Source organism: Lathamus discolor, chromosome 6 (genome assembly GCF_037157495.1).
Source record: "Lathamus discolor isolate bLatDis1 chromosome 6, bLatDis1.hap1, whole genome shotgun sequence".
NCBI classification, from domain to species: Eukaryota; Metazoa; Chordata; class Aves; order Psittaciformes; family Psittacidae; genus Lathamus; species Lathamus discolor.
Window position 1 is genome coordinate 86274163 of NC_088889.1, and position 12449 is coordinate 86286611.

Sequence of the window (12449 nt, forward strand, 5' to 3'; positions counted from 1 at the left end):
AGGAGTGGTAGCAGGATGAGGTCTTCTTCAGGGAAGGCAGGGAGAGGCAGGTAAAGCAACTGGGGAGCAAGACGCATAACAACTGAGTGAAGGAAGTCTTGGTTTTGCTGAAATAAGAGACTTTTGCCTTTTGCTTCAGAGAGGCCAGGACTTCTGCTCTAGCCCCCTCCAAAAGTAATATGAACTCAAAACACAGCTATGGCAACGATCTAGTGCTCTAGGGGACAACGTTATGGTGGGCTCCAATCTGCAAGAATTCACCAGTGGAACCTCAGACCTGACACCCTGCCATGGGCTTACAGGTTCTTGGCTTTGAAGCAGAGAGATGGATCCCTTTGTACATGGCATAGCAGCCTTCTGAGCCTGCTGGTTTTGGACATCACCTTCTGCACTGGCACTCTGCAGCAGGCACAGCAGAGCCTGCAGCAGCACTGCCTGCATGCACAGATTCAGCCGACTGCGCAATACCCATGCCCCAGAGCCACGAGCTACCAGGTGCAAACATCCAAAGGAAACAGGTTTGATTCCTTTGAAAAGTGCATCCTACTTGTGCCTGTGTTTGGAAGTGCTCCCTCCCCAGCATACTGAGTTAGACAGCTGAATACACCTCCATTAAAGAAAGTGCCTGCTTCCCATGTCTTTGTTCAACCAAATGATGGCAGAACACTGATTATAACTCAGCTACATATTTATTTAGCAGAAAACATCAGCTCTCAAGGGTGGAAATACCATTTCCACATTCCTCAGTGGCCTTGAGGTCTTCCCTTTAGCTGCAAAACATGTTTGTGCCTTGCAACACATTGACTTGAATTGAGGCAGACATCTTGGAGCAGGACAGGTGGTTTAGTTCTTAAAGTAAGACATGCACAAACCCAGCTGACACCATGTCTGTGGCTCCTGCCAGAAGCAGCCAGCTGGGCAGCGCATCCCATAGCCCAGCCTGCCATCCCAAGCTCTGTGTGACGCTGGGAACTAGAGCTCCTGTTCTCAGAGGGGCAATGGTCAGATGCAAGGACTGCAGGAACTGTCTAGATCTGTAAAATGAGGGCTGCTTTGCATCTGCAGCCCCGCTGAGCCAGAGATATAAGTACTGCGAAGAATGTAATTTCTATTTTATTTTTGCCACGAGATGGCAACATGATCCCTCTGAGTCACAGACAGCCCAGCCCTGCAGTTCTTACTGGGGTAAAACACCCTGCCAGCCCCACATTCAGGCTGGGTAGGGAGGGTGGATCCTTGAGGTTTTATGGAACCCAGTCCAACTGCATTCACCTGTGAGCAAGTCTGGGAGCAAAGGCATTTATTTACCATTAACCTGGAAGAATCGAGTGGTATACAGGACACAGTATTGTCCTGTATTGCAGATTGGAGCCCACCATAACGTCTTATTCTCATCCTACAGCAGACACAGATCCCTCTGAGGGACTAAACATCTCAGGCACCTTGTGGGACAACGGCTTAACTCACCTCCCATTGCAGGCCTATCAGATCCTTCTGGCCTCCACTCAGCATTTCAGACCAAGGAAGAAGCCAGCTGCCTTAAGAGAGTCCTGTTGCCTTCCCTGATGAGGGGATGTGATGAGGCTCCATCTGTAGTCATTTCAGACGAGAAGAAGATAGGGAACGTCAGGAAAAGGGAGGGTCCAGAGAAGTCTCACAGAAAGCTGGGAGACGTAAGGAAAGGGGAGATGGGCAGGTTTTCTGTTGCTTTGCCTGGATCTGCCCAGCTTCTGTGCTGCTTAAGGAAGAGCATCTTAGACATACAGAAACACATCTCTATAGTGTTTGCATGCTTTCTTGTTCACACATCGTGCTCTGAAAAGAGGCTGTGCCTGTGTATCTGAGCTGCCTCTGCAAAAATGCTGGGGAGTGTCTTCACTCGTCTGGGGAGAGCTGCTAAGCCCTATATCAGTGCAGGCATAGCAGAGCCTGTACCCAGAAAGAGCCAAAGACTCCCAAGGAACCTTTTTGTGGTCCCTCAGAGCAACGGGAACCTAAAGAATCCAGGGTCTGATATCTGGGATTCAAAATGAGAAATTTGTGAAGTGTTGGAAGAACATCCATCACACATAGAAAGTGTAGGTATCTGGGATTAATTTATCCCATGTGCAGCAGAGAATGGGAAAAGAGCAGGGATTAGATGATGACGTAACATTTTATCTACTACTGCTCTCCAAGTGAAGAAATTACCCACTCTTGAGAAACATCCTCTCCTAGAGGCTCAGAACAAGGATAACTTTCTTACACTGTACTTTTGATGTGTATTGACTGTCCTGCTATTTCCAGTCATGTCTGGCTGGGATTTTCCAGGTCACCTTACCCACTAACCATCCTGGTAGGTAAGGTGTCCTGGGTCCTGACCAAATATTTGTTCAATGGCATGTAGCCATTACTTGCAAGGCTTGGGCTAAGAAGACTCCACTTGTAGCTACTGCACAGGGATCTGATTTCTCTTTAGTGCATCTGCTAGGCTCTGCAGAAAACTGTTACATGGATCTTTCGCAGTTCAGAGCCTTGGCTTTATTGGCATAGCACAGCACAGACACACTGTGGATGGGGTCTCACAGTGAACCCAGTCTCTGCGGTTGTGTCCAGCTCAGATTCTTTGACCCCAGGTAGAGGCTTAAAAATTAACTTCTGTATCAAGCCTGTGAAGAAGATGAAGAGCTCCATCGTGGCAAGACTTTCTCCAATGCAGTTTCTCTGCCCTGCAATGTCAAAGCGTGGCTGTTGGTGGAGTGATTGGGTAAGTGGTGGCTCAACCCAACATCCCTTCCGTGCTACTTGATAGCATGAAGGACAGCATAGGCCTCAGAAATGCAAAATATTAGGGCATGATATTCAGCAGCCATCACTGTTGGTCTCCTACAGGCATTTGAAAAGGGTTGTTTCACTCTGTGCCCAGAAGGACACAAGAGTGGGACACCCTAGAAACCAGCCTTCCCAAGGCAGAGGGAAGGTTGAACTCGTTTGTAGGTGTTGAATTTTTTGTAGGCCCCAGCATGCCTTCCAGCGTGGGCTGAGGGGTTGTTTGGAAGTCATCAAAACCTAGGGCAGGTATTTCTAAACCATCCCCACCACCAATGCCCATGCTGTTCCCAGCAGATGCTCAGATCCTGCCACTTGGCTATTCTCTTCTGAGGGGCATTGGGAACGTGGGGCCCTGTGCAGGATCACACACTTTCATTACCTGTGGAGAAAGGCAGGAATGCTTTCTTCTTTATGAAGTTCCCATCCACATCAAGAAAGTGGTTGGGGCTGAATTCATCAAGGCGTCTCCCATTGCGTTTTATCCAGCAGCACAGAGGTGAGCAGAGGAATCACTGTTGTTCCCTGCAGCACAGCCATGCTCTGCTTTAGCATGTGGGGTTGCAGCAAGAGTCTGGCTTGCCCATTCAGCCATGTAACCATTCCTCCCTTTGGGCTCTGTCTGAAAGCAAACTTCTACCTCTGAAGAACTAATTTCTGGGTTGTACATGACCATCTGACCCTTAGTTAGTGTTCACTGGAATTACTGACTAATATGTGATTAAACAACAATAGTTGTTGGCTGTGTTACGAAACAGAAGACACAGGCCAGGCTTCCCTGCTGCCCAGCTGATTTCTGCTTGCTTGGAGCAAGGCGATGAGATGATGCCATGGTACTCCAGAGGCAGCACTGCTCTACAGGGCACAAGTGGCAATGGAAAGTGAAGAGAATAAGGAACAGACTCCAGGTTATGAAGACTGAGTTACGTGAAATGGGAAGTTGTGTACGTAACCCTGAAGTCACACTGCCATTAGTCTGGACTCAGAGGAGACAGGGGTTAGGGAACTGGTTCTTCCCTACTAAAACTGGTTCTTCCCCACCAAAAGCCTTGTGCTTCAAGCTCCCCTACTCCTCGTGACAATTTCCCTGTGGGTCACTGGTGTGCTGCACCCCCTCTTCAACTGAAGAGCAGCAAGTACCTTGGGAATGAAATAACCTTTAAAGTGGGTGTCAACCAAGGTGCACTGTGTAACATGTGGCAGGAGGGTGGCAAATCTCTGCACCCCGTGGATCACTGCATTGGTAAATGGCATTTTTTTCCAGTCCTCAAAGGTAGGCAAGCAGCTAGGGCCAAGAACTTGCTCAATCTCTGCGTGCACCTTTTCTGTAAGGCAAAGAAAAGGCATAAAGTGTGTTTCCCTCAGTGGTAAAGCACCTGCAAATCTTGTTCATGCTGACTGTTGGTTGGGCTACCTCAGGGCAGGAGGTTTGCTGCCCCCGGGAGCAGATGAAGAACAACCCCTCAGATCCTTTGGTCCTCAATGGTAGCATACAGGGTTTGGATGGAACTGGACAGGTTCCAGATGCTCAGATTTTGCATGCTCTGGCACACATAGAATCATAGAATCCTAGAATAGTTAGGGTTGGAAAGGACCTTAAGATCATCCAGTTCCAACCCCCCTGCCATGGGCATGGACACTTCACACTAAACCATGTCATGAGAAGCTACAAAGCTTTTACAGGTGAGCATCACTTACGAAGTCACTGCAGAGGACTTCAGTACACTATGTAAGAAAAACAAAACCATAAAGATATCTTACTTTGAATCTCGGGGTACATCAACAGCAGCAGGATGGCCCATTGCAGTGCAGTGGATGTCATTTCGGTGCCAGCCATGAGCAGGTCATGTGCAGTGGCCAACAATCATCATAATGAAAAAGCATTATCGCTTTTATTCAGCTCCTTTAGGGAAGTACAAATTAGAAACCAACTCGTGTTAGCATGGGAACAGAGAACTAGGAGGGGTAACCTAGTCTTCAGAGACATTACAGTGGGATGCATGTGCCATGATGCACCACATTGACATTTCAGTACAGAAATGCTCCAGTTTTCAGCAGAAATATTCGCACCCTTGAGATTTTGCCTCCCCAAAATGAACTATCTGGACAAATTCACTGATTTTTGAAGATCACTTGACATTTATCTGCTCTGGGCAGTGGTTATCTTATTGACTGAGGATTTCTAGCCCCTGCTTGTGGTTCCTGAGAAGGCAGAAATTGATGAAAGCAGGACCATGCAGTGAGCTGGAATTTGTCTAGGTGTGTGGCTCCCTCCTAGGAGTGACAGGAAAGCCATGAAGGCCCAGGACAACTCTGTCACGTCAACTCTGCTGTTCCTGCTTTGTACTGCTGATGGAAAACACTTTGCCAGTTCTTGTGTGCAACAGCTGAGGCACTTGCACACGGCATCAGGCCCAAGCACCCATCCTGCCCACCACTCGTCTTAAGTACACAGATACAAGCACTGGGAGAAAAAGGGCAAATACAGATTGACCCTTCCTTGCCATGCTCCCACACTAGCATTCCTGTCGGCAAATCCACTATGTGGGAGCTGGTGTATTTGTACAAATGCAATAAGAACTTCTGCATCTCCGCAAGTGGGAATCTGTTGCCTCTTCCCATACCTCTAGGGAGTGATGTGTGTCTACCTGGAGTGTGTTGGAAAAATGACATTCCCTCTCTCTCTAGCAAGGAAGGGACTGTAGCTGACACCTGAGGACAAGTTTTAGACACTCATGTGATAAGGAATAGTTAATTATTTCTTGTTTTTCATTCAGTATGCAGAATTTAACATATTAAAATAGAAGGATGGCTACCCAAAATTTTCATGTAGACAATTGGAGAGCATGTTCATTAGACAAGAAACAAAGAGCTTCTCTGTATAAGATACAGCACTAGGAATTGTCATATTGTTAAAATACCTCTTGTTTGAGTACCGATGCATCAATGTAGCTCTTCAGGTTGTTCTCATTAACACTTTCTGTGCTTTCCTTGATGCACTTCTTTAAGATCACACACACTTCTACTTTTTTCAGTATCATCTTGTGGGGTTTGAGGAGAAATCCAAGGAATGGGTAGAAATTAAATAACTACAAAGGCAAAAAATCACCTTGTAAAACTCAAGTACAATAATGGAGAAATCATTTATGTGATGCGGCTGCGGTCTCTCTTTTCTGGTTACTAAAAAATTGAAATGTATCAAAATGCCTCCTCTTATTAAAAATTCTCTACAGAAATGAATGGAGCCCATCAGGCTTATCTAGACAGAGCCTATAAACACGAACTAGAAAAAAATACAATTAAGGGGAAGTGATAGTGAACTCATGAAACAATTGAATTACATTTTTAAAGAGGTAATAAACCAAAAAGATAAAGCACTTGCATTACATGAAGAAAACTCTCAATGTTTAGCAAGCCAAAATACTTCTGTTTTAAAGTTGTTAGATCACGATTTTTAACTTTCACATGAATTATATATCAATTACACTTAGTTCTCAGCATCGTTAAATTTCACAGCACAATAAACAGTTGCATTTTACGTGCAGGGCGGTTACTTACACCATTTCTCAATGTTACAAATAAACTGGCTGCAGAATGAGATTCACGAATCTGCTGCACTTTCTAACAGGTTCTAATTTCTGCACAAACCAAACCTGCTGTAAAGATTAAAAGAAAAGGGATGTTGTACTATTGTAAACTGTAGCTATTGTAAGTAGTTCTCATTCAGGTAAGGAATTCATCAACATCTTTTTGTTAACAGCTTTGTGGATGAGTGTTTTACTATTACCTTAAGTAATTAATACTCTACGCCTTGTGATGAAGGATTACATTTAACAAGAGCTCTTGGCTCAGATGGAAGCCTCTTAGTTGAAATATTCCTTTTATGTGGCTCCATTGAGCAGGTATTGATTTAATGCCACAATAGGAGGTACGAGAGGTCCGTATATAAATGTCTGCGGCTCTGTACTTTGTACTACAGCTCTATAAGTTCACTAGTTTCTTAAACTGTAGCAAGTGACCAAAACCAAGTAACCCCCAAATATACGTGTAATTGTCCTAAGAGAAGAGGTTACTTGTGTATGAACATGCCCGCAGCATCCAGCAGAAAATAACTGCAATAAGCCTCGCTAATTTAATTTGTGCATCCACAAATAAAGTCAGTATTTCAATAGTTTTATCACTGGTGTGTTTTTAAAGAAACAAACTCTGGCCATGCCTTCCACAAGGGACCTGATTCCCTCCTGTCTCTTCCACCAGAGCCTTGTTTGGCCTGAAAACACTAGGGAATAGAATATGCTGCATTGTTTCATTCTGGGTACTGCTGGAAAAATACTAACAAAACCAAGAAAACATCAAAACCCCAGGAAAGCAGAATCTTTGTGAACTCTGCCAAAAGCACTAGAAACATCTTTGAGACACACTCCAGGAACGTTTTCCTGCAGTTACTGTGAAACACTGAAGATAAGTTACCCACATCCCAGACCTACATTAGGGTCTATTTCCTCATGGGAGGCTACAATTTGCCATAAACCATGAAGTTTGCTAAATAAAGTGACTAAAAATAACATAAAGGGAGGTGTCTATAGCACTTCTGAGGATTTCTACTGATGCTCCTGGACACTGCCCGTGCCGAGTCCCACCATGCTGGAAACCTCAGTTATTGCACTTTCTGGCTGTAGAAGAATCAAACACATTCCTTCTGCTGGCACAGTCACATAAGCATCTCAGCCCAGTGCCCCCACATGATGTTGGACCTCCTTCACAGGAGGATTTCATGGAGGAGGAAACCCCCAATGAAAGAATCTTGTCCCTACCCATGGCAGGGAGGTTGGATTAGATGATCTTTCAAGGTCCCTTCCAGCCCAAACCACCCTATGCTTCTATGAATCTTATATTTCAGTAACCTAAAGATACCCCAAATGCATCCAGCAGAAGTAAATTGAGTTGACCTACTGAATCAGGTGAGATACTGGAGAATCTCAGCATAGAGGGTAACTTACATGCAGGGATGGAGAGTCAAGGTGCATAACTTCATCTTTGAGTCTTAACAGGGTGAGAAATGTCGGGTCACCATAATCAAACCTTCTCCCAAAGAGAATAGCAAAGGTGATATTGCTGGGAGCCATATTAAAAACCCACAACTGGAAAGGTCTACCTAGAAATGAACAACGTAACTGCACTGGTCATTTCTGGAGCATCCCAGAGGTCTTCACAGTGGCTTTGTAAAGTAGCATGAAACGCCTGATATCCCAGCTCACCTTCAAAGGATTTGATCAACTCAATGAGAAAGCAAAGCTCCTCAAGCACCCTTTCTTCACCAAGATGCTTCCCTTTGCCAAGATCCTGCATGGCGGTTACGGTGTTTTCTTCCAGAGCTCTTGAGAAGAAAAGAACACACCTATGGCAGGGGTGCATGCCCTGTTTGCTGAGGTGGTTCAGGATTTGCTCCAAAACAACAAAAGCACAGCTGGGGAGCACAGGTATTTTGCAACCTGGAGGAGCCTGCTTGGGAGATGACTGTGGGGTGCTAGAGGGCTGGCTTGGGCAACCACTACCCCAGGTGGGTTCAGGAGGGTAGGAAGCAATACTCGGAAGTTGGGTGCTGTTCACACCAAAGCCCTGGGTTCGCCTTGTTTATAGCTTTGTCTCTTTGCAGCCATACACAGTAAAAAGCTCCGTGCATGGTATTTGTCTCAGACTGATTTGTTTTGCCTTAGAAAAAGGATCCAGCTGTTTCAGGAGCAAGGCTAAGAGCAGATGACATCACTCCATCCTTGTCATGAACAGCACTTGCAGTTTAGAAGATAAACTACGTACGGTGCAGGGGGACGAGGAGGGATGACAGGGATGGAATACCCTCAAGCTGGCTAACCCATTGGCCAAACAAAGTGCTCAGCCAAGAGGGCATGGAGGTGTTTGGCTACAATTTGAAGTCCTCCCTTCCCAGGAGGGCTTCCAGGACTGAATATATTCTACATCTTCACCCTGTGGTTGGGAAAGCAGTGCAGTGTTCCCTTCCTCACACTGGGCCTCACTCTTAAAGACAAGATGAAAAAAAGCCCCACACGCTGTATGCATTATATACATATTAGGTCATCACATCTTTTCCTTTCAGACCGGGATTATTCCCTTCATTGTTTTTCAATGTCTGGTCTTGGGCAATGTACTACTTTTTTACATGCAATTCAGAAACATGCCAAAAATCTGTTTACAGAAGTAATTGTTTGAGGTACAAACAGCCCGTGCTATTACGCTCTTGCCAGTTCTTGCAGTCTTTATCATGAGTCATGCATGATCCACGCTTTGTCTGAACTCCCAGTAACTGTAGAAAAGAGATTGCATAAGGACCTCAGCCTTCACATTGTGCAAAATAATTTCCTTCCCTCTGCACTACAAAAGAAAAAACACAACCTTCTGGAAATGTGACCCAAGTGCCTTTAAAAGCAAAAACCTGATAAGGCAAATAAGAAGATCCCTGGAAGTATTTTCTTTAATAAACAACTGCTCCCAAGCTCCACGAAACATAGCCCTCAATGATAAGGATGCAGCTCAAGACTCTTTAATACTGCTGCAGTGAAACAACACATTTGAGAAACAGCAAAGCAAGCACATCCTTATCTTTTCAACCTGCCAGTACCGTTTCCATGTTGGATGTGATAGAATATGGGTACAGGTGGTCTGTCTGCAAACACATCCCTTGTGTTCAGAAGAGTATCTTTTACTGTCTTGTAGCCAGTCAGCACCACCACCTTCTGAAACCCCAAGTGGATGGTGGAAACAGGGCCATATTTCTCTGAAATCTAGGAGAGGAGAATCAGAGCATAGAGTCATCAGTGGTAGTAGTGCATCCTGCCTGGATAGATGAAGAGTTGCCTTCCCTCCTCCTTCTACGGCCAGAAGGACCAGAAGGATTCCAGAGATAAAGCCCCAAGACACTTAAACAAAAAAGGAATCAAAGCAAATAAATGGTGGTCTGCTTAACTCAAAAGCTTCCACAAAACCACCGTTTTTCTGAGCTGGTTGGGCTCAATTTGGTGCAGGAGGTTAAAAGACGTAGAAGATAAAAAGCCATTTTGATCACCACCAGCAGTGTAAAACCATCATCAAGATTTGGCAGACAGATACAGAGCAACTGCTGACTGAGGAGGCTGTAAAGCTACTGTCCACCATAAGAGAATGAAAAAGCAGAGGTGTCCATATTTCTTATAAAAGTGAAATAAAAGCTTTGCAGCAATTAATGCAAAGAGGTATGTATGATTCACCAAGGATGGACATATGAAGGCATAAGAAACCACTGCTCTTTCAACTTGCCTTAGAAAATAACCACAATACCACATTCTGCTTTTTATTTCTGCTGCACCATAGATTTCAAGCCAATGTACACCAGGACTTGATAACAAAATCTGAGATACTGGGTAGCAGGAGTTCTCTGGAGGCTCACAAACATGGTCCTGCCAGGCCCTACAAGGAATTAAGACTTGATTGAGAGCAATGCAGTTGAAACTTCATAAAGCTATTGTGAGAAGAAGCCTTATGTCCCATAAAAGAGACCAGTTCTGGCAAAGGTGACTAGAGAACGTTCCACAGCTTTGCAACAACTCCTGCTCTACCAAAGCAACCAGGTAGCCCCAAGCAGAGTCTAAACAGTGTTTCAGCAATATAGCCAGACTTGTTGAATTTCTGCAAAAACAGTAGCTCACAGGACACTGATTTCGAACATTTGTTCAAAAGAATGGCTGGTTGCTGATTCATCTAACGTGAAACTTTCAGGGGGGAATCCTTTAGGGATTCTCCTTTCAGGGAGGATTTTCTACTCCAGATCATTTATTCACTAAGTAATACCTTAAAATTATGGCTTTTAAGTCAGCTTTCAGATCACTACTGCAGTTTCGCAAGCCCCAGTGTAAAATCTCACCTCACCCATAGATGCAGCCCAGGTGCTGCAGCTACAGACTGTGTCTGCTCTGTCCTGACTGCGAAGGGCAGAGGATGGTGAGAGGCTCCTCTTGGCTGCAGCCACAGACCCCTTCCCTGGCTGGTTTCAGCAGTAGACCCCTTTCCCAGCTGGCGTTTTGATGTTTTAGTTTCCTGAGGAAACGAAGGCATCAGCATGGCCAATGTGCACTATACCTGTGCTTCAGTAAGATGCTATCACCTGCTCCTGGGTCTTCAAGTCACCTCCTTTCCAGCCTCTGCTTTGCTTAGTCTTCCCACTATGTCCATGCACAATGCCAAAACTCCTTCTCCCCTACCTTCCTCTGCAGAAGGATTTCTGGTCTTGTCAGAAACAGGAACCACAGTTCAAAGTACTTCCCAGCTCCTAAGTTCTGGGCATTGAGCCCACTGTGAGCTGCTTGGTGTAAGATGAAGACTCATCTCCACAGGCATCTTGGAGGCTCCTCACGTAGCACAGTGATGGGAATGAGACATGGAAAGCCAGCTCCTCTTCCCTACATTTTGCTAAGCAGGTCTGAGGGCTGCTGGCAACCTGATGTTAAAAGGCTTAGCTTAAGGTGCAGGATATTCACACCCCATGTCCTGACTGAAAATGCAGCTGAGCTGCATTTTGGCTCTGAGAGGCTGAATACATTGAAATTTCCCCTTTTTTCTAGAAGAGAGATGCAAGGAAACTGTGACTCCTATAGAGAACTTTGTCTTCATAAGTCCAAGTCATCCACTGTTTCAAATGAATTCGACATCTCTTCTTTGAGCTGTGCTACAATTCCTATTCTCATGAAAAACTGGCAACATAAGAAATACAAGCTATTTTGGCAATCACGGTTAAGCATCAGTCTTTCAATTTCACTACGTGGACACACAAATATTTTGAAGTATTTCACAACACACAGAAGATGCCAAAATTTAGGTCCATTGGTCTGATCTGATGCAGATACTCATAGTTTTCAATGTGTAGAGTAGTTCTCAGTGAAACACTGTTCATATTTATCATCACCCTCTGCAGAGTTAGGACTCTGTTGAATAGTTTTAGCAATCCCCAACAGTTTGGTCCTTCTGAAATGACACTTAGTCTTTCTGAAACCATTGAAACATCACACTGTAAAAAAAAAATATCAATTTGGCACCAAAAATCATCTCAGTACTCTCACCAGAGAGAATTTTTAATGGGCACTTGCTGACATTCAACAGCCTAGAAACAAAGGACACTTGTTCTTACCTTCATTAGTGACTTGTCTTGCCTTCTGATGTCCAGCAAATGCAGGTTACCAATGATGGGAAGAGGAAATGGACCAGAAGGCAAATTTAAAGCTGATGATTGCTTAAAAACTTTTAAAACACAGAGCGCAGCTGCAAAAAGCAGTGCACACACTCCACAGATGAAGAAGGGCACGAAGGCTGCCATATTTTGGTGGAGCTTGCCTTTCTGGAAAGCCACTGAGACACCTTCCTTAGAATGCTCATATTATTGCTTTATATTTATCCAGAGTAAATGATGTCAGGGTTTTGCTGCACTTTGCACTATCTTCCCCTGCACCCCCAGCTCTCCATAAAATCTGGAATCTATGTCTGCAAAACGTGAAGTCGAAGCACAGTTTGTGGAGGTGAAGACTTGCAGGCTCCCCACCAAGTGCAGTAGGGCAGGTTCGTTTCATTTCAAAGCCTAGCTTGGATTCTTCTGCCTG

General features: G+C 44.8%; 1 pseudogene; it reads right to left on the reverse strand.

Annotated features, from left to right (window-relative positions):
* Nucleotides 1–2520: 2520 nt before the first annotated feature.
* On the reverse strand, nt 2521–12169 carry LOC136016791 (cytochrome P450 2W1-like; annotated as a pseudogene).
* Between the last annotated feature and the right edge of the window lie 280 nt (nt 12170–12449).